The sequence below is a fragment of the Podarcis gaigeae genome, assembly GCF_964106915.1.
Source record: "Podarcis gaigeae genome assembly, chromosome: 8".
NCBI classification, from domain to species: domain Eukaryota; kingdom Metazoa; phylum Chordata; class Lepidosauria; order Squamata; family Lacertidae; genus Podarcis; species Podarcis gaigeae.
In genome coordinates, this window is record NC_139684.1 from 56875362 (window position 1) to 56894856 (window position 19495).

Consider the following 19495-nt stretch of genomic DNA (forward strand, 5'->3'; position numbering starts at 1 on the left):
GGATTGGGAGCTCTGTAGTGGAGGGTTCTTGGTGCCTTCCTCAAACCACAATTCCCAGATCCTTTAGGGGGAAGCCATAAGACTTACATAGATTGTTGTGCGCATGTGCTTTGCCCATTTCTCATACATATGTGCCGCTGCTGTCCTCCTTGTGGGATTCTGCTTTGGGGTTGTGTTTTGAAAGAAACCTGCAAGCAAACAAACAAACTTTGTGCAATTACACCCAAAATTCTCAGCATGCACAAATAATGTTGCTGTTACATGCAAAAAGCAGGGGCAGGATTATGCATCAGCCAAAGTGGTGCAAGATCAGAAACAAGCATGAGTGATGGAATCTATGGCGAATGGAACCTGCTGATCTGCCCAACTATCTCTTGATGTTGCAGTCAACTCCTGGTGAGCATGCTTGTGTCTTGTGAACTGGACCCAAGTGATCTGATTATGGGGCTAGAAAGGACCAAAAGGTGATCTAGTCCAAGCGCACCCTGTCTGCCCAGCAGCCCCTATCTAGGAACCATTTCATGGCATCAATCCACAGGGTGACGCAGAGCAAACAGCAGCCCTGCAGTTTTATCCTATGGGTCAAGGAACCTCCTGGAGCCAGGAAGACAAACAAGGGATATTCATTCATTAACCATGGAAAGTGCCCTTTTCAGATACTGAAGGGTTTCTAATTGATTGCTTGATTGATGAATCGGTTAAAAAAGTAAATGATCAACTGAAAATCTTCTAATGGGTTGACTGTTCTAATCATCGCTAAAGATGGCCAAGTCATTGTAATCAGCAGAGGCAAATGAGCCAATGTAGCAGAGTAGAGGGGATTTAATTTGGATTGCAAAAGAAAAGCTGCCACACACTGTTCAAAGAAAAGGCCATCTTTAGTGTTTTCTTCTTTTATTCCTTAGTCCGGTACACAACAGAACAACAGCAAGTGCCTCAAAAATAAGCAAGGGAGCCTGGGCCCCTAATTCATATCCACACTGATTGTAAGAACATAGGAACGTAAGGTCCTGCTGGATCAGGCAAATGGCCCATCTAGTCCAGCCTCCTGTTCTCACAGTGGCTGACCAGATGCCTCTTCTGGGATACCCACAAGCAGGATCTGAGCACAAGAACCTGTGTTTCCTGCAACTGGTATTCAAAAATATTGCTGCCTCCAACTGTGGAGGCAGAGCAGAGCCATAATGGCTAGGAGCCATCCAAGTAGGTGGCCATCAGTGCCTCATATGGGAGCGAGTTTAGGTCCTTCAAGAAGCTCAGAGCAATAAAGGCTGGTCTATTAGGGCAAAAGTATACCCTACCCACCAGCATCAGTCTGTCTCAGTGAATTCACACCTCTATGCTTTCTTACCTGCAACCAGTCCAGAGGTGATACCACCTATCAGCTTCCTCTTCCTTACTTTCAGTGTTGGTTTTACAAACTTAGTGGGGAAGAAGGGGCTGAGGAGGATGGGGACAAGCTGTCAACTGTCATGGTGATGGTTGTGCGGCTTTCTGCACCAAACCACACATTTGTCAGGTTGCTGTGCACCATGGACTGAATCCTTTGCACAAACAGTGCTTCCTAATACATTGGCATCCATTTCTTGTATATCTACAAGTTGTGATGCCTATGGGCTTTTCTTGCCATCAGCAGACTTGCTTGCCTTGACCAATGTGCCAGCCTATTTTCCACGGGACTTGGAATCTGTAGATTTGCCTTTTGCCAAACTGAAACTTGGAAGCAACCTCAACACATGTGTCAAAGTTGTTCAGTTCACTAGATGTGTTCCTCACTTCCCACAGCCAAAGGAGTCCTGAAGTGATCTGCAAAAATAAAATTAAAAAACGGAAATCAGATCATAACTAAATGCTTGTTAAAAGGATGTGAGTGGTGCATTTTGTGTTGATGGAAGATTTTTTAAGCCTGCACATCTTTCTCATTCTGATCTGAGCACATTGCAGAATGTCAGCTGAATCTGTCCTCCCTTGTAGCTTCATACAATCTGCACACACAAATTCTTCAGCTCTGGACTGCATCTGGCCACCATCTGGTGTGTGAGATGCTCCAAACGGAGACAAGAGATGGAGCATTTCACAACAGATCTTCCAAGCAGCCTTTTTAGAAATCCCTGCAAGTATCCAGTGTTGGTCTGAAAGCCCAGCAGCCCACCCCTCCCTCCACTGCAGTGTGCCACCTTGTGCCCATCAATGTGTTCCCCTGAATATTCAGCAAGTCTGCTTCCCTCCACAGCCTAGTGCTGAGACAAGGACAGTATAGAGAGATGTCTGAGGAACTGGAATCCTCAGAATCCCAGTGGAAGCTGACTTAGGGTGCAATCTCCCATACAGATGCATGGATTGAGACAGACTCATCCTCCAGATCTTGCAGACTTCTCCAGACTTTTGCTCAAAAGAGGCACATGTTTTGCAAAATGCAAATGTTAAGACAAAATAAGTTTTGACTTGCATACATTGAGATAAAATACATAACATACATGTTAGAATTCCTGCCCCATGGTTGCAGTCATGGGATTTTTGTCTATCACATGGAGTATGTTTTGACTCCACAGAGTGGGAAGTAATGGAGACAGGACATTTGTGTTACTGTGTTCCGTGAAGTGGGACTATTGTCCTTTGTTCTTTTTCTCTTTGCTGTCTCATGCTAGAGGGAGAGGGAGCCATGTTGCAGTGCTCCGTGTGTGTTTATATGTAAATAAAGTAGATTAGCCAAAATGCTGAGTTCTGAGGTCTGTTACGTGAGCTGTGAAAACACTGCGGATCCCTAAGTGTGCCGATGTCTGTTGGCATCAGTCGCTATGATGTTCGGGCAGAAGAAAGCTTTTGAAGCTCCCGAACAAATGACCAGGAGGGAGAGAACATGCCAGTCGGGCATGTGTCTCTGCCAGGGTCCTACTCAAGAGTAGGACGAGCTCCTGACACTTAAATGTAAGCAGAGGAAAGGCAAGTGTGGATGAGCCCTTGAATGACTTTCAAAGTGGCTTAGACAAGCTCATTGAGGAGAGGGCTGTCAATGGCTACTAGCCTTGATGCCATGCTCTGCTCCTGAATACCAATTGCTGGAAACCAGAAGAGAAGAGAGTGCTTTTGTGCCCAGGTTCTGCTTGTTGGTTGACTATTGGGCATGCTTAGTGGGACTGACAGGGGCTGGAGTCCCACAGGTAAAAGGTAAAGGTAAAGGACTCCTGGACAGTTAAGTCCAGTCAAAGGCGACAATGGGGTTGTGGTGCTCATCTCGCTTTCAGGCTGAGGGAGACGGCATTTGTCCACAGACAGCTTTCCAGGTCATGCAGCCACCATGACTGAACCACTTCTGGTGCGATGGAACACCATGACGGAAACCAGAGCACATGGAAACGCTGTTTACCTTCCCGCCACAGTGGTACCTATTTATCTACTTGCACTGGCATGCTTCCGAACTGCTTGGTTGGTAGGAGCTGGGACAGAGCAAGGGGAGCTCACCCTATCATGCAGATTCGAACTGCCAACCTTTTGATCGGCAAGCCCAAGAGGCTCAGTGGTTTAGACCATAGTGCCACCCGTGTCTCACAACATCCAGAGGGCCACCACAGAGGGCCACCACATTGGCTGCATGTGGCATAAACAACTCCCACAGAGGCTCAAAAGCTTTTCTGACAGCTCTCCTCCTCTGGATGACCCTCTCCCCAGAGAGGTTCCTTCTCTTGGTCTTGCCTTTGCCTCATGGCTGCTTCCTGTAGTCCTTTGGCATCTTAATATGTAGACTTTATTGTGATCAGAAACCCTGATAATGCAGGGAGGCTTCTAACTTTTCTCAGATAAACATGCTGAGAAGCTCCCCTCAGACATCTCATTGCAGGAAGGTTGGGGCAGAGGGGGCACCCAGTCTACACTGAGATGGGGGGCAAGGGGGCAGTTTAAGCCTGAAGAGGACTATATGGGCTTCGGTAATTCACCTTCATATCATTTTCAGCAGTAGAAAGATGGATTTTCTGGTAATAGCAGCATTACACACAGAAACACATCTGGTTGTCCCCTTGCCAGCTGCAAGAAAGGAATTGGTGGGTCTGGGGAAAAACTGTTGTAAGCACAATTAGCCTTCTAATTAACAAAAATTCATAATGAGCACTCGCAAGTCAAATGGGTGTTTTGTACATGAGATAGATGGGACACATCCGCCATTCAAAAATGAATATTTATTTCGTATGAAATTTTAATTTTTCAGCATAATGAAAGGCTAATTCATTATGAATTAGAGATGAAAACATTTCAGGACTTTGGTGACAGTAAATGAGGCCAAGACAAGCGCCTTGCCAATTAGCCATGGAAGACAGATTGGCTGAGCCTACTCATCCATTTCCGAAACAGAATCTAAGGCAAACACGTTTGCAACATGCATTCACTAACACTAACCGGGTTTGAAGCCAAGAATGTATTACTAATCACTTCCCCATAGAAATGCTATTTGCTATGCAATCTCTAGTGTGTTCACCCTGGAAAACACGTAGTGGTTATTCCGTTTTACAGACATGGAAGTAAAACTGGGAGAAAATGATTTGTCCAAGACCACACAATGAGCGCAGGAGACCTAACAGAACCTTACTGGTCTTGTGTCCCAAGCAGAAGTAATGTAATGCAAAACAACTGTTGTTAAGACATTTCATTCTGAAGCTTCTAGACAGAGCCAAACAGGGATTGATGACAGGTGGATGTTCAGCCCCCCTAACATAAATCTTGACTACCTGACCCCCTAACATAAATCCTGGCTAGGCAGTCAAGATTTATGGGGACTTGCTTTATTTTGACCCCAAGTGCTCAGAAAAATCTGTCAAAATCTTTCTACAATTTCCACTTTTAGTTAAGTATTTTTATTTATTTACTTGATTTAGGAGGGGCAGCTGCCCTCCCCCCCCTTGGCTCTGCTCATGGTCACCCCCCCCCCCATTGAATGGGCACTTGTTGCCTTTCCAGCATTGGCTTTTTAATCCATGTTCACACAATACTATCCAAATTGCATATTTAGTGTGTACTTGGTTATAAAATGCTACTGTTTGACGTCGTTTCTCAGACCAGCTTCACACTGACTCAAGTCCTTAAGCCATTCCTGATTCATCTCCATATGTGAAAACCTTTGCAGAGGGTAAATATGTCCCCGTCCCATCAATGCCACCTACTGCAGCCATCCCCAAACTCGGCCCTCCAGATGTTTGGGGACTACAATTCCCATCATCCCTGACCACTGGTCCTGTTAGCTAGGGGTGATGGGAGTTGTAGTCCCAAAACATCAAGAGGGCCGAGTTTTGGGATGCCTGACCTAGTGTGTTTGCAGACAGAAAGGTATGAAGCCATGCTGATGTGAACAGCTGGACGTGGGGGAAGAGCTGTGAACCCCCCACCCGGGGGGTAGCAATTCACTGAACTCTAAGGCAGTAATGTAAACACACCCACAGTTGGACTCTAACAATCATCATCCCTGATCATCAGCCATGCTAGTTGGCCTGGGGCTGATGGGAGAAGAGGAAGAAGAAGAGTTTGGATTTGATATCCCGCTTTATCACTCCCCGAAGGAGTCTCAAAGCAGCTAACATTCTCCTTTCCCTTCCTCCCCCACAACAAACACTCTGTGAGGTGAGTGGGGCTGAGAGACTTTAGAGAAATGTGACTGGCCCAAGGTCACCCAGCAGCTGCATGTGAAGGAGCGGAGACATTAACCCGGTTCACCAGATTATGAGTCCACTGCTCTTAACCACTACACCACACTGGCTCCCGCCAGCCCAACAACATCCCAAGGGCACCATGATGACAAAACTAGCCCCTTGGAGCTGTGCTTTCCATATTAGTTCCATGTGATTCCTGGCTTGTTGTTCTCTGTTGTTCTCTGCTTGGTGGTGTAAGGAATCCAAAGGCCTTGTCCAAAAGCAGCAACATGGAGAGCTTTTGAGTTGCTCCCCCAGGAGCTGGCCCTCCCTTCAGTTCCTTCATCATCTTATTTGTATGCCACCTTTCCATATAAAGAATCATTCTCAAAGTGACTTGCAACAAAGAAAGCAGGAATGCATTTCAAAATCTAACTTCCCCCCAACCCCGGTTTTAATAAACGCATGTCTTTTATTTTATTTTCCTTTCTTTTCATAGGTCACTTTGAGTTGCCCAAGGCAAAAGAAAAGGATTAATAAATTTAACAATAATAATAATTGTAAGAACACTTGCATAACAATATAGTGCAACATAACAGCATACCGGAAAAACCCCAATATTTCAGTACAGTACTATAAATATAGCAAGATTACATTAACATTACACCTACCAGCAATAGCAGAAATAACAAGAGAGCTTGACAGCACATCCTTTCCAAATGGCAATTAATGTAAAATGCAGGCATCAGAAAGAGCGCGGAGTGAATATGTATTTTAAGACACCAAGCAAAAAGGTATTTGAACCACCTGAAACAAGAAACAACCAAGGCTGTTAGTCCAATCACACAATGTGCACATTTCCAGTGATGGGGGCTTTGATGCTGGGAGTGCATCAACAGAGAATATAACCTGTTTTCTGCAGGAGAGCAAATGGAAACAATGTAGTGGAAAACACCAGTAGGTTGTAATACCTAAATCAAGAAGAAGGAAACATTTCTTAATCAACTGCAGCCATGTGGATTGGAAATGGAAATGAAAAAGATAAAATCCCACCTGCCTTAATGTTAAAAAGGTAAAGGTAAAGGTACCCCTGCCCGTACGGGCCAGTCTTGACAGACTCTGGGGTTGTGCGCCCATCTCACTCAAGAGGCCAGGGGCCAGCGCTCTCCAGAGACACTTCCGGGTCACGTGGCCAGCGTGACAAAGCTGCCGTTTACCTTCCCGCTGGTAAGCGGTCCCTATTTATCTACTTGCACCCGGAGGTGCTTTCGAACTGCTAGGTTGGCAGGCGCTGGGACCGAGCAGCGGGAGCACACCCCGCCGCAGGGATTCGAACCACCGACCTTTCGATCGGCAAGTCCTAGGCGCTGAGGCTTTAACCCACAGCGCCACCTGCGTCCATTACTGAGAGCCTTAATGTTAAGCTCTCAGTAATTCAGGTACGGGAAAAGGATCTACCACATTCTTCTATTGCTCCCACATCCGAAAAACCCACAGGCTCATTCTGCAGGTTTTCTTTGTGGTCCTTGCATAAACCCTCTTTTCAGAGCAAGCCATTTACAAACATGCCCAGAATTCTAATCCAGCACAGATTTAAAATTTTACAAATTTTCAGAGATGTTCAGGTTCTGGGATTCAGTTGCCAGGAGTCCAGACTGCTCACCACTTGGCCATTGCTTTCCATCCTGCTTTCAAGCCTTTTGTGGTTTCTTAGACTTTGATGCCACACACTTCTTCACGGTATATATGCAAAATGTTCTATTAAGGCTAGAAACTGGGCTTGGCTTTTGTTTGTTCTTTTAAGTTTTAAAACTCTGTTTTATTGTTAACATGAGATGAGGTGCAGAATGTAGTACTAACTGATACACTTAACTCCCTGAGAAATTGAGTTTTCTTTTCTAAGTTATTATCTCTAGAGGTTAGGACTTGCTTTTCTCAACGACTAGCAAAACTAGCTGAAAGTATGGTTAAATAGTCAAATTGCAAAATAAACTGCAAGATGATAAATTCGTCAGCAATCTCTATAATTTACAAAGGTCACAGAGGCACCATTTCTTAATGCAGAATGTGGAATGCCAAAGTGAAGGTTTTTTATTATTTCTCTTGCGCGTGGCCTGGTGTTCAGTGCAGCTCCTCCACCCATCTTGCTCTTGGAATCCGCCAAACTGCCATTGATCTGCCGGTTTGTTTCTCCTCATATATTCTTTTTTCAACAATCGCTGCGGCTGCCTTGGCAACCAGAGACCGAAACTGACAAAACACCAATCAGTCTATTTCCATCGTCCCAGCTGCAATAAATCTAAACTGTGACATAAATTAAATTAAACTTTCAAAATACTTTTAGTTTTATTGGTGGGAAAGGGATTTTAAAGTCTTCCCCCCCCCCCCCAGTTCTAGTAGCAAACACACACACTCACTTTAAAAGATCAAAATAAATGTGCTATTTGACAATGGCACATCAGCTGCTGGCTGATTTATGAGAAAGTCACAAACAGCCCCTTCTCTTTCCCCACATTTAATTTGAATTTAGTACGTGTTACCTCCAGTTTAATAACTCGCTGCTCTCTTGCTAGCCACAGGCCGCCAGTATTAGCATTGTGGACAATGGAGCCCCAAAGGCCCTGCAGGGGACACTTGCTGGCTTCTGGGGAGATATAAATAATCTGAAAATCTTATCAGTTAGTCTTCACGTGTAGAGTATCTCAGTGTGATGGCCTGGGACTCGGAACCAGAGGAGACTCAGTCTGCATCGGATCCTTTGCCTCAGGCATCATCTGAACTAAGTCTGGGGCCTGATCCTGAAGAGTCCCAGTCTGCACAGGTCCCCCTGCAACAAACACCAGCTGGGCCGAGCCAGGGGCCTGAGCCTGCCCTGGCTCCAGATGCGGGGATTACCTCGTTGCCATCAGCTGGGCCATCACCTCCAGCTGCTCCACTACGGATTTGGTCAGGGGAGGCTGAGGCGGCCTCTGGGTCTGGTAACCCACCGACGTCTCCCGAGCTGGAGAGACTAAGGTTTGAGAGGAGAGACCTGAGTACTCACAGGAGGAGTGCTCACCTTCGGGTGAAACAGGGAGCTGGGGGAACAGGACCGGCCGCTACCCCAACAAAGATAAAAGGCTGTTGGACCCCTCCCCAGGTTCCAGGAGCAACATTGCTGTATGTTAGATCCTGCCTGAGATCCTGTACCTGTCCTTGCCTGGTTTCCTGCTTTGTGTCCTGCCTTGGCGCTGTTGGACTGACTCCTAGCGGAACCTTTGGATTCTGGACCAGTCCTGGGCTGCATTTCATGGGTTACCCCAGGGCCCAGCACACTCAGAGCTGCTCCCTCCCATTCTTCAGTGCCATCATAAACATCCATATGAGTTCCAGGATGTTTGTTTGATCAACCCCTCATAATGAGTGAGATACAATGGGGCCACCAAGTGTGGCCATGCCAGGCACCAGAGCTGGGCTGTGGATGGGCTGCTCCCCAGCCTCGGCTGAAGGTTGGCCAAGGCAAGAAGAGGCAGCCACCGCTCTTCCAGCATTTACACCAAGCCTGGTCAATGCAAAGACTTCATATAGTCTCCCCTGGGTTGATTATGACCATGCCTCCTCCTTCCAAAACCAAAGAGAGCTCTGACCATACCAATGGATTCAAGTGACAAGAAACAGCATTATGAGTAAACATTGGGAATAACTTCATGATGATATGAGCTGTTTGGCAGTGGGATGGACTACCTCAGAAGGAGTTGGGTGCTTGCAAGGGGTTTGGTGAGGTAACCCTTGGGATCCCCTTCCAACTGTACAGTTGTATGATTCTATTATTCACTAGAGGTTTTTAAACCAAGGATGGATGGCCATCAGCTTTGGAGCGACGCAGAAACCAAACTATGGTGTCACAGGCAAGAGAGGTTATGAGCTGAAGTGTCAAACCAAGGGGAAGGCAAGTGGGTAGCTGTGTCCCAAAGGGCAGCGGAAGGATGAGTTTAAAGTTCAGGCAGAATTCTGTGAGATGCAACCCATGGTCAGAGAGGAAGTTTCTAGGCCTGCTGAGTGACCTACAGAGGAAGCAATATTTGGCTGATGGAAGAGAAGGGGAGGAGAAGCTGTGAGTTCTGTGTTGCAGGGCGTTCCATCAGATGACCCTTAAGGTCCCTTCCAACTTTACAGTTCTATGATTCTATGATTTAGTGGAGGCGTTTAAGCAGGGATTCTTTAGCTGCGATTCTTGCAGTGCAGGTGGTTCTGCAGAGTAGAGCACAGCCATCATGGCTAATGGCCTTCTCCTCCATGAATTTGTCTGATCCTCTTCGAAAGCCATCCAGGTTGGTGGCCATCACTGCCTCCTGTGGGCACAAGTTCCATACTTTATGCACTACCCGAGAAAGGACTTTCTTTTCTCTGTCCTGAATCTTCCAACATTCATCTTCACTGGACCCCCATGAGTTCTAGTGCTATGAGAGAGGAAGAAAAACTTTTCTCTTGCACTTCTTCCACAGCCCCCGGTTTGGCCTGAATGTCTTGCTCTTACCCATCCTAGATATTCCTGGGGGCCCTGCAGCTGGACACAGCTGAGCCTTCATTGAAAGGTGGCCCAAGTTTATGCTGCTGAGAGTTGTCTCTGCTGAGCAGACTGGCAGGAAATCAATCCCAAGATATAGAAGCATCCTCTCTTTCATCCTTTTTTATGATTGTTTTAAGGTGAATTATTAAAGGTCATGGAGGGCCAAGTGCACAATGTAATAAAGTTGGAAATCGCTGCCTCTATCAACAGCTGAGAAAGTAATACCCTGTTTATTCTCTGCTACCATAGCAAGATTCTGGTCATCTCGTTTTGAGAAATAGACCTTGTGGCATGTAGAAGGAGATTAGGGATTGTTGCAGCTTGATCAGTGGCAATGATCTAACAGTATGACTTGACCCTCTAAAAATACCTAAGAAATCATAGAATTGTAGAGTTTGGAAAGGACTTCACCTAGTCCAACCCCCTGCAATGTAGGAATAACAGCTAAAGAATCCCTGACAGATGGACATCCCACCTTTGTTTATAAACCTCCAATGAAGGAGGGTCCATCATCTTTCAAGGGAGTCTGTTTCAAATGGTGTGATTCTACACCCTCAAGACTTTCTGGGAAATTCCCAGAATAAAGAACCTTCCTTCTATGAATATTTGTAGCTGGGTTGTCCTGAGGCTTGGACATATAGCGCCCCCTCTCTGGATGCAAAATGAGGTGGAAAAAGAAGAATGCAGTGGTACTGATTGAGGTAATGGAGACCCCTCTTCAGAATTCTCCCTTTTTTACAAACCACCACAAGCAGAAAATGAGCACAGGAGGAAGCCAGACAAAGAGATAACATTTATCCTTTATCTGCTAGTTTCTTTTTTTCATTTGAACTTGCCTGGATTTTCTGCATAGGAATGCATTCAGAATAATTGGGTGTTATTATTAACTGGGAGCAAAACCTCCCAGCTTCAGTCCCAAACATCTCCACATAGAGCTGGGAACAAGTCCTGGGTGCAGCCGTGAAAAGCAGCTGCAAGTCACTGTTAATCATATTGAGACAGGTGAGCCAAGAGTCTGACTGATAGGGCCCCACCACACAAACTTATTCCAGGGCCCCTAGATTGGTCAATTGGCCCTTACCTGATCCTAGCTGAACTGCAGAACACCTAGCGTGGATCTAGGCCCAAATCATTTGGGGCTAATGTTTAAATAGTGTTCCTTTAACCCTAATTGAATATGGAAGTGAGTGGGCGGGGGAAGAAGCTGTGTCTCTCCTGTAAGCTGGCACAGGCTGGGGCATTTCAGAACCTGAGTCGAAATGCCCTCTGCTGCCCCTGCAATTGGGGTGCAAACTCCATAAAGAATCTTCACTGCTGAGCAGGGAGGAGATCCTTTCTGAATGCCATCCTCCTGCCTGACTGTGGGGCTTTGTATCAGCTCTTCTCTTTAAGAGAAGCTGGTGCAAAGCCCTGCCACACCACCTGATGGGAGGGAAAAGCTGGTGGCAAAGCTGGCTGGCAAAACAGGAGTGATGACCCTTGGGAGATGCCACCTAAGGCAGCCGCTTCATCCAACCTCATGGGTGGGCTGGCTCTGCCTGCCAGTCCACTGCAGAGAGCAGGATTCAACCTTCCACTTAGCAACTGTTTGTTACAGGGACTAACAGTGTAACCCTCCGTGAGGGAGCCTTCCCAGACCCACTGAAAGAGGCGGTTATTAAACCGCTTCTTAAAAAACCATCTTTAGATGCGGCCACAATGGCCAACTATCGCCCAGTCTCAAATCTTCCATTCTTGGGCAAGGTGATAGAGCGAGCGGTTGCCGAACAACTCCAGGCACGCCTGGAAGAAGCGGACCATTTGGATCCCTTCCAGTCGGGATTCAGGCTTCATCATGGGACTGAAACTGCCTTGGTCGCACTGGTTGACGATCTCCGGCGGGCTAGGGACAAAGGTGAGAGCTGTTTCCTAGTTCTGCTGGATCTCTCAGCGGCGTTTGATACCATCGACCATAACATCCTTCTGGACCGTCTTGAGGGGCTGGGAGCTGGGGGCACTGTCCTACAGTGGTTCCGCTCCTTCCTCCTGGGCCGTGTTCAGAAAGTGGTGGGGGGGGATGAGTGTTCAGACCCCTGGGCTCTCACTTGTGGGGTGCCTCAGGGTTCTGTCCTCTACCCCATGCTTTTCAACATTTACATGCAGCCGCTGGGAGAGATCATCAGGAGGTTTGGGCTGGGTGTTCATCAGTATGCAGATGATACCCAGCTCTACCTCTCTTTTAAATCAGAACCAGTGAGGGCAGTGAAGGTCCTGCGTGAGTGTCTGGAGGCGGTTGGAGGATGGATGGCGGCTAACAGATTGAGGTTGAATCCTGACAAGACAGAAGTACTGTTTCTGGGGGACAGGAGGCGGGCAGGTGTGGAGGATTCCCTGGTCCTGAATGGGGTAACTGTGCCCCTGAAGGACCAGGTGCGCAGCCTGGGAGTCATTTTGGACTCACAGCTGTCCATGGAGGCACAGGTCAAATCTGTGTCCAGGGCAGCTGTTTACCAGCTCCATCTGGTACGTAGGCTGAGACCCTATCTGCCTGCGGACTGTCTTGCCAGAGTGGTGCATGCTCTGGTTATCTCCTGCTTGGACTACTGCAATGCACTCTACGTGGGGCTACCTTTGAAGGTGACTCGGAAACTACAACTAATCCAGAATGCGGCAGCTAGACTGGTGACTGGGAGCGGCCGCCGAGACCATATAACACCGGTCCTGAAAGACCTACATTGGCTCCCAGTATGTTTCCAAGCACAATTCAAAGTGTTGGTGCTGACCTTTAAAGCCCTAAACGGCCTCGGTCCAGTATACCTGAAGGAGCATCTCCACCCCCATCATTCTGCCCGGACGCTGAGGTCCAGCGCCGAGGGCCTTCTGGCGGTTCCCTCATTGCGAGAAGCAAAGCTACAGGGAACCAGGCAGAGGGCCTTCTCGGTAGTGGCGCCCACCCTGTGGAATGCCCTTCCAGCAGATGTCAAAGCGATAAACAACTACCTGACATTCAGAAGACATCTTAAGGCAGCCCTGTTCAGGGAAGTTTTTAACGTGTGATATTTTACTGTATTTTTGGTTTTTATGGAAGCCACCCAGAGTGGCTGGGGAGGCCCAGCCAGATGGGCGGGGTATAAATAATAAATTATTATTATTATTATGCTAAACATGTCTACCCAGAAGTAAGCCCCATTGCATTTCTCCCAGGAATGTGGATGTAGTAAAGGTAAAAGGTAAAGGTACCCCTGCCCGTACGGGCCAGTCTTGACAGACTCTGGGGTTGTGCGCCCATCTCACTCAAGAGGCCAGGGGCCAGCGCTGTCCGGAGACACTTCCGGGTCACGTGGCCAACGTGACATCGCTGCTCTGGCGAGCCAGAGCCACACACGGAAACGCCGTTTACCTTCCCGCTGGTAAGCGGTCCCTATTTATCTACTTGCACCCGGAGGTGCTTTCAAACTGCTAGGTTGGCAGGCGCCGGGACCGAGCAGCGGGAGCGCACCCCGCCGCAGGGATTCGAACCGCCGACCTTTCGATCGGCAAGTCCTAGGCGCTGAGGCTTTAACCCACAGCGCCACCTGCGTCCCATAATGTGGATGTAGACTGCAGTCTAAATTATGTTGAATATAAAGATGTTGTCATTCCACATGTCAAGACAATCTTGAATGGTTTCGCCATGTATAAGTCGTTATTATTGTTCCTGTTTGTTTCTTAAGTGTTTTGATTACTCCTATCTTATAAAACCATATTTTTTATGGCAGCCTTGCCATTTTTTCTGATAAAATAAAAATAGAAATGCTCATGAGGATTAGACATATTACATTGCTGTTCCCATGTCTTGCAGAGCAGAGAAGTGAGCTCTCTCCAAGAGAAAGTTTGGGAAACTTTGCAAATATTGCAAGATCTTTGGGGCTAGAGAAAAGGCTGTGAATGTGGAGTTATGAAAGTTTCAAAAGCCCACCAGAGCCCCTTTCGATAACTTCCTCTGTTAATTCATTTATTGGAGTCGCCCAAAGATAAATCAATATGGAGAGACCAGTAAGTTCTGTTCATCATCATTGCCTTTTTTCAGGCAACGAAAACGCCGCACTTCTGTTCTGCTCAACTCAATTATCCCTCGGCTCCATTTTTAGAGAAAAGAGTCGTGATTACTTTTTCTCTCCCCTCCCCTGCTGGCTTCTGCCTGGCTAAGTTAATAACATTACAACTTGGCTTGGATGCACCAGAGGATTTTGCAATTACTCAGTGGGGAATTCAGATAGTTATGGGAAATGCGACCCCCACCCCTTCCCCATTCCCTCCATGCACCTGGAGCGCAGGATAATCTTGGGATTCAGGAACACCCTGGACTCTTTGCTCTGTTTTCTCACAACACAATAAGACTCAGTAAAACAGCACAATAATCTTAGGGATCCCCGCCTCCAGTGTTTGCAAGCTCGGAGAATCAGCTTGGCAGGGCAAGCACAGCTCCTGGATTATTAAAAGCTGGGTTTTGAGCAGCAGGGACTGAAACGGTGTTAAATAATGATGTACTACATTAGGTTAATCTAATTTGTTCCCCCGCTAATAGGGCATGTACATGGTAATAAGCAATATCACGCATGGAGCCATGAGGCTGTCAGTGATATAGGGCTGCTGAAACTTGCTTGCCCAGCCCCAGAAATATGTGTGAAACAACAAGGAAAGCAGCCTAGACCCAACAAACAAAATGTTCATCGTGTCAATGGCGGGCAGCATTTGGGTGTGTGCAGAAGTGTCTCAAAAGCCCAGAGGTCTGTCCTTGGCATAATACTCCCCCTCCCTGAACTTACACTGGGGCAATTTTGAGAGGCAGCTCAAGAGGCAATTCAGAGGCTGCCCAGGAGGAGGACTGGCAGCTCCCCTCCCCTTATCAATAGGAGGAAAAATGGGCTGAACTTGCCAACAGGAGGTTTTCACTAAATGCCAGTAGGGCCCCTTTGCAAATGGAAAAGGGTCTTGGCCGTAAGGAGGGCAATGGCTCGATAATATACCTGTAGTGGTATGTTAAGTGCTGTATGGAACCTCGCTTTTAATGGAGATGCACTCCATTGTCTCTCGAGACAGACAGGTGCCAACAATCTGGACCTCTTGCATAGGTGGGAGAAGTCAAAATAGCACTGTCAAGCTCACTGCAGAAAAGCAATGCCTAAGCTGCATCAAAGAGCATTAGTGTGGAAACAACCAGAGAGGTGGTGGTGGAAAATTTTTTGCTTGGAAACCTGCACTGCAAAATTTGGAGCAGTGCTCATTTTTATAGAGTAGCCAAATTTTGCTTTGTATATTGTTGCAGGAAGTTTAAATAATAATAATAGCATTTTTATTTTTGTGCCCCGTCCATCTGGCTGGGTTTCCCCAACCACTCTGGGTAGGTGGCTTACAGCATATCTAAAAACATAATAAAAACACAAAGCATTAAAAATCTCCCGATAGAGGGCTACCTTCAAATGTCTTCTAAAAATTGGATAATTCTTTATCTCCTTGACATCTGAATGGAGGGCATTCCATAGAGAGGGTGCCACTACCGAGATGGCCTTCTGCCTGGTTCCTCGTAACTTTGCTTCTTGCAGTGAGGGAACCAGCAGAAGACCCTCAGAGGAGGACCTCAGTGTCTGGGCTGAGCGATGGGGGTGGAGAAACTCCTTCAGGTATACTGCGCCAAGGCTGTTTAGGGATTTAAAGGTCAGCACCAACATTCTGAATTGTGCTCGGAAACTTAGTGGGAGCCAGTGAAGATCTTTTTAGAACTTAGGTGAGTTTGGAAATGTAAACCAAACCAAATTTCTCCCCCCACCTTACACATGGGGGCTATTTGAGGCAGATAAATCTAAAGCCTCTTTGGGCATATACAGTAGAACTCATTTGGATGAATCTGTGAGTTGTAGCTCTTGAAAGGATAGAGATGCAGCGTCCCATTTCCCTGTGATGCTTCTGCCTGGCTTCCCTCATTCACTGTATCTGACAGACTCTCAGGTATTTTTACTTGCCACACAAGTTCTTTGCCTTCAGAGTGCTCACCAAATGAGAAGTATGCAAGGAGGGTATGATCATAGTGCAGCTCATTAGGCAAGCTTAGTTTACCACATTACAAATTTGGGGCTGGAGAAAGGTCAGCGCTGATCCAGTGGAGCAGGAAGGTCTTGCGCTCAGAGTCCGCTTGGGAGATCTCTTAACACCACCTCCAATCAAAGGGAGCAGAAGGATGCCTATGTAGAGCTTGCCATTCAGACAGGAAAACCTGGTTTCAGGTAATGGGTGCCAAAATGTGTGTAGATTTTGCTCACAGTTTCAAGGCTGCAGGACTATCTGAAGTTATGGCTTCTGCTGCGTTCCCTTTTTTCTTTTTCCATAGTGCAGTTGCAGATTCTGCCTTTTGTGGAGGGAACGGGATTGAGGACCCCCTACTGCTCTGCTCTGTGTAGGACTGAGGAACTCTTCTTCCACTGCAATGAATCTTTTTCAGTCCCTGCAGACTATGTTCCCTTCTAGGCCACATGCCAGGAGCCACGTGCCGGTGGTGGATGAGGCAAGAAGTGAAGAGTGAGTGGACATGTGAGTCTTACCTTTCTACATAGAATCACAGAGTTGTAGAGTTGGAAGGGACCACAAGGGTCATCTAGCCCAACCCCCTGCAGTGCTGGGATCTTCTGCCCAATGTGGAGCTCAAATCCATGACCGTGAGATTAAGAATCTCACGCGTGACTGAGCTATCTCAGCGACATTCCCACTGTGCAAAAAGGTGTCCTATATATACAGAGAGAAACCTCTATCCAAATGAGTAAGAAGCATAATGACAGTTGCAGCCACTCATGAAGGAATGATCGCCGGGTGTGGAGCACACTTTCACCCACAGACAAGCCACAGCTGTCTGAACACCATGCCCTCTATCTAACCTTTGCTCTCTTAGTAGCACCCTGTCTGTGACCTTTGTCTCCTTCATTATACATAGTTCAAGGGGGAAATGACACGGTGGAAACAGGTGCCAAAATAACTTTGTACCACCCCATGATCACATGATTGGAAGATGTGTAAAGGGCACAGTCCAAAATGTATCTGACTGGTTTTGCATATTGTGCTAATAAAAAGAGCCTTCGCAGAGCTAGCTGGCAGCTTGCTTATGCACAGCTCACCTGATGACCAACACCTGTCTCGTGTCCTTCACTTCGCACTCAAAAGTATTTGAAGAGGCTACAGAGCACATACCCTCCAACATTTCTCCATTGAAAATAGGGACATCCCATTCCATAATGATAATTTTGCTATTATTATTATTATTATTATTGGGTTGCCCCAGCTACTTTGAGTGGCTTCCAACATGTATAAAAGCATAAGAAAACATTAGACATTTAAAAAATTTCCCAATGCAAAATTGCCTTCAGGCGGCTCGGGGGTCGGATAACTCCATACCCTCCAATGTTTCTCCAAAGAATAAAGGGACATCCTACTATGTGTGTCTAGGAGGTGATATTTGGATATTTGGATCTCTGAAACCAGACTGCCCTGTGCTCCACTGTCCAAAGAGGGAGGCATCCCTCTGTCTCCATCCCTGTCATTAGCACATCCTCTCATTAGGCCTGAATTCTTCCCTGGATGGGTTCTGAAAGTCCGTGGCTTCAGACGCTGCTTCCATTAAGCATCATTTGATGGAAAGTTCAGATTTGCCTGTCATAGAAAAGGGAGGGAGGTTGTGGGGAAAGTGCATCGTGCGGCTTGTCACTCTGCATCTGACAAGGCAAAATTACCCAGAGCCGAGCATCTTTTCTTATTTATTTTAAATACTGGGGGAGAGTTTATTTCGTTGGTGCCTGGGGCCCGCAAGGTGTCATTTGCCACCAGGCAGCTGACATGTGATTTCATGAATGTCAGGCCTTCTGGTGGGGTGGAAGAGTTTCCTTCTGGAAGCACAAAAGAAATAAGTAATTGGAAATGGGGAGTGAATTCATCTGAGGGGGGAAACTAATCAAGCCAGCCGACACCTGAATCCTTGGTGGATGCCCATCACCATTCCTGAAATCTGCCAGGGGCACGGGTGAGGAAGCCTCGTGCAACTGGGGAGGGTCACGTGGATACCTTGTGCACATACGTGCCTCGGGCATGTCCTGGGGGTGTGAGGTGTCACTGCCTACACACACAGTTCTGTGTGGCCTTTGCCTCCAGCTGCCCCTTCTCATATCACTTTTCCAGCTTCTAGCTAAGCAAACATTCCTCCATCCTGCCTTTCAACCTGAGTTTCCCATTATACATTTTTCATTATATGTTCTGAGGATGTGGCTATTCCATTATCCTCAGAATCTAAGACCGATTGCCTTGTAGTGTCTCCTTCTCCACCTCTTGGTTAAAGACCCCAACACAGCTACAGGAATGTTCTACAGGGGGTTGGGGGGGACAGAGGGTTGGAATAAATCATCCTTTGTTAACTTGGCACCCTCTAAATCCCCATCAGCACCAGCCAGCAGAGGCGCCAGCTTCTCAAGATGATTGAGGGGCCCCGATGTGAAGTCCTGACATCATGCATGCAATGTCATGAGGAGCCAGGAGGTGGAGCCCATCTCCTTCTCAGCAGTGGGGGGGGGGCCTCCTCAAAAAAAACCATGGGGGGATCAAAGTGCCTCAGCGCCTAGGAGCTGGCACGTATGCCAGCCACTATGGCCAGGGCTGAAGGGAGTTTTCATAACCCAAAACATCTGAAGGCCACCGGATTGGTGAAGGCTGGAATAGGAACATTAGGAGCTGCCCCACACTAAGTCAGACCCATAGACCGATTTAGCTCAGTATTGTCCAGACGGACAAGGGCTCTCCAGACCTTCAGTCAGGACTCTATCTCAGCCCTACCTAGAGATTTCATGGGGGGTGGAACCTGTGGTCTTCTGTATCCAAAGAAGATGCTTCTACCTACCATTGAGCTATGGTCTTTCCCAGTGCTTTTTTCTGGGGGGAACACAGGGGGACACATATCCCTAAACATTTTGTGAATCTAAGTTTGGCCTCATTGAGGGGCAGTATTTCAATATGAGTAGGGAAACATTTTTTTGTGAGGGAGCACTGGTCCTTCCCCTAACAAGATGGCGCCTGGGTTCCTTTCACCTCCATGAACTATCATCTCCCTCATTTACATCACAGCGGAGAAGTTTGAGTTTAGCAGATGGGGAACTTTCTTCCCTGCTTTTGCTGATGTCTGTCATGGGCTTGCTCCTCCTGAAGGGATTTTTTCCCCCTCCTCTTTTTCTTTTCTTCTTCCCCCCCCCCTATTTGTAAATTTTCCCAAACAGCTTCCAAACTGTGATGCGACTAGTAATGAAGAGGATGAGGAGAAATCAATAGAGCAGCCGAGTGAGGG

The 19495-nt window shown here is 47.1% G+C and overlaps 1 long non-coding RNA gene across 1 annotated transcript in view; it reads right to left on the minus strand.

The window, feature by feature from the left end:
• Positions 1-358: 358 nt before the first annotated feature.
• The window catches only part of LOC310851983, a 34223-nt gene continuing 15086 nt past the window's right edge, over positions 359-19495 (minus strand). The window contains exons 2-4 of the long non-coding RNA XR_014567933.1: positions 6287-6422; positions 3936-4023; positions 359-1806 (exon numbers count right to left, since the gene is read on the minus strand). This is a non-coding gene — a long non-coding RNA (uncharacterized lncRNA). The remainder of the gene's footprint in view (positions 1807-3935; positions 4024-6286; positions 6423-19495) is intronic.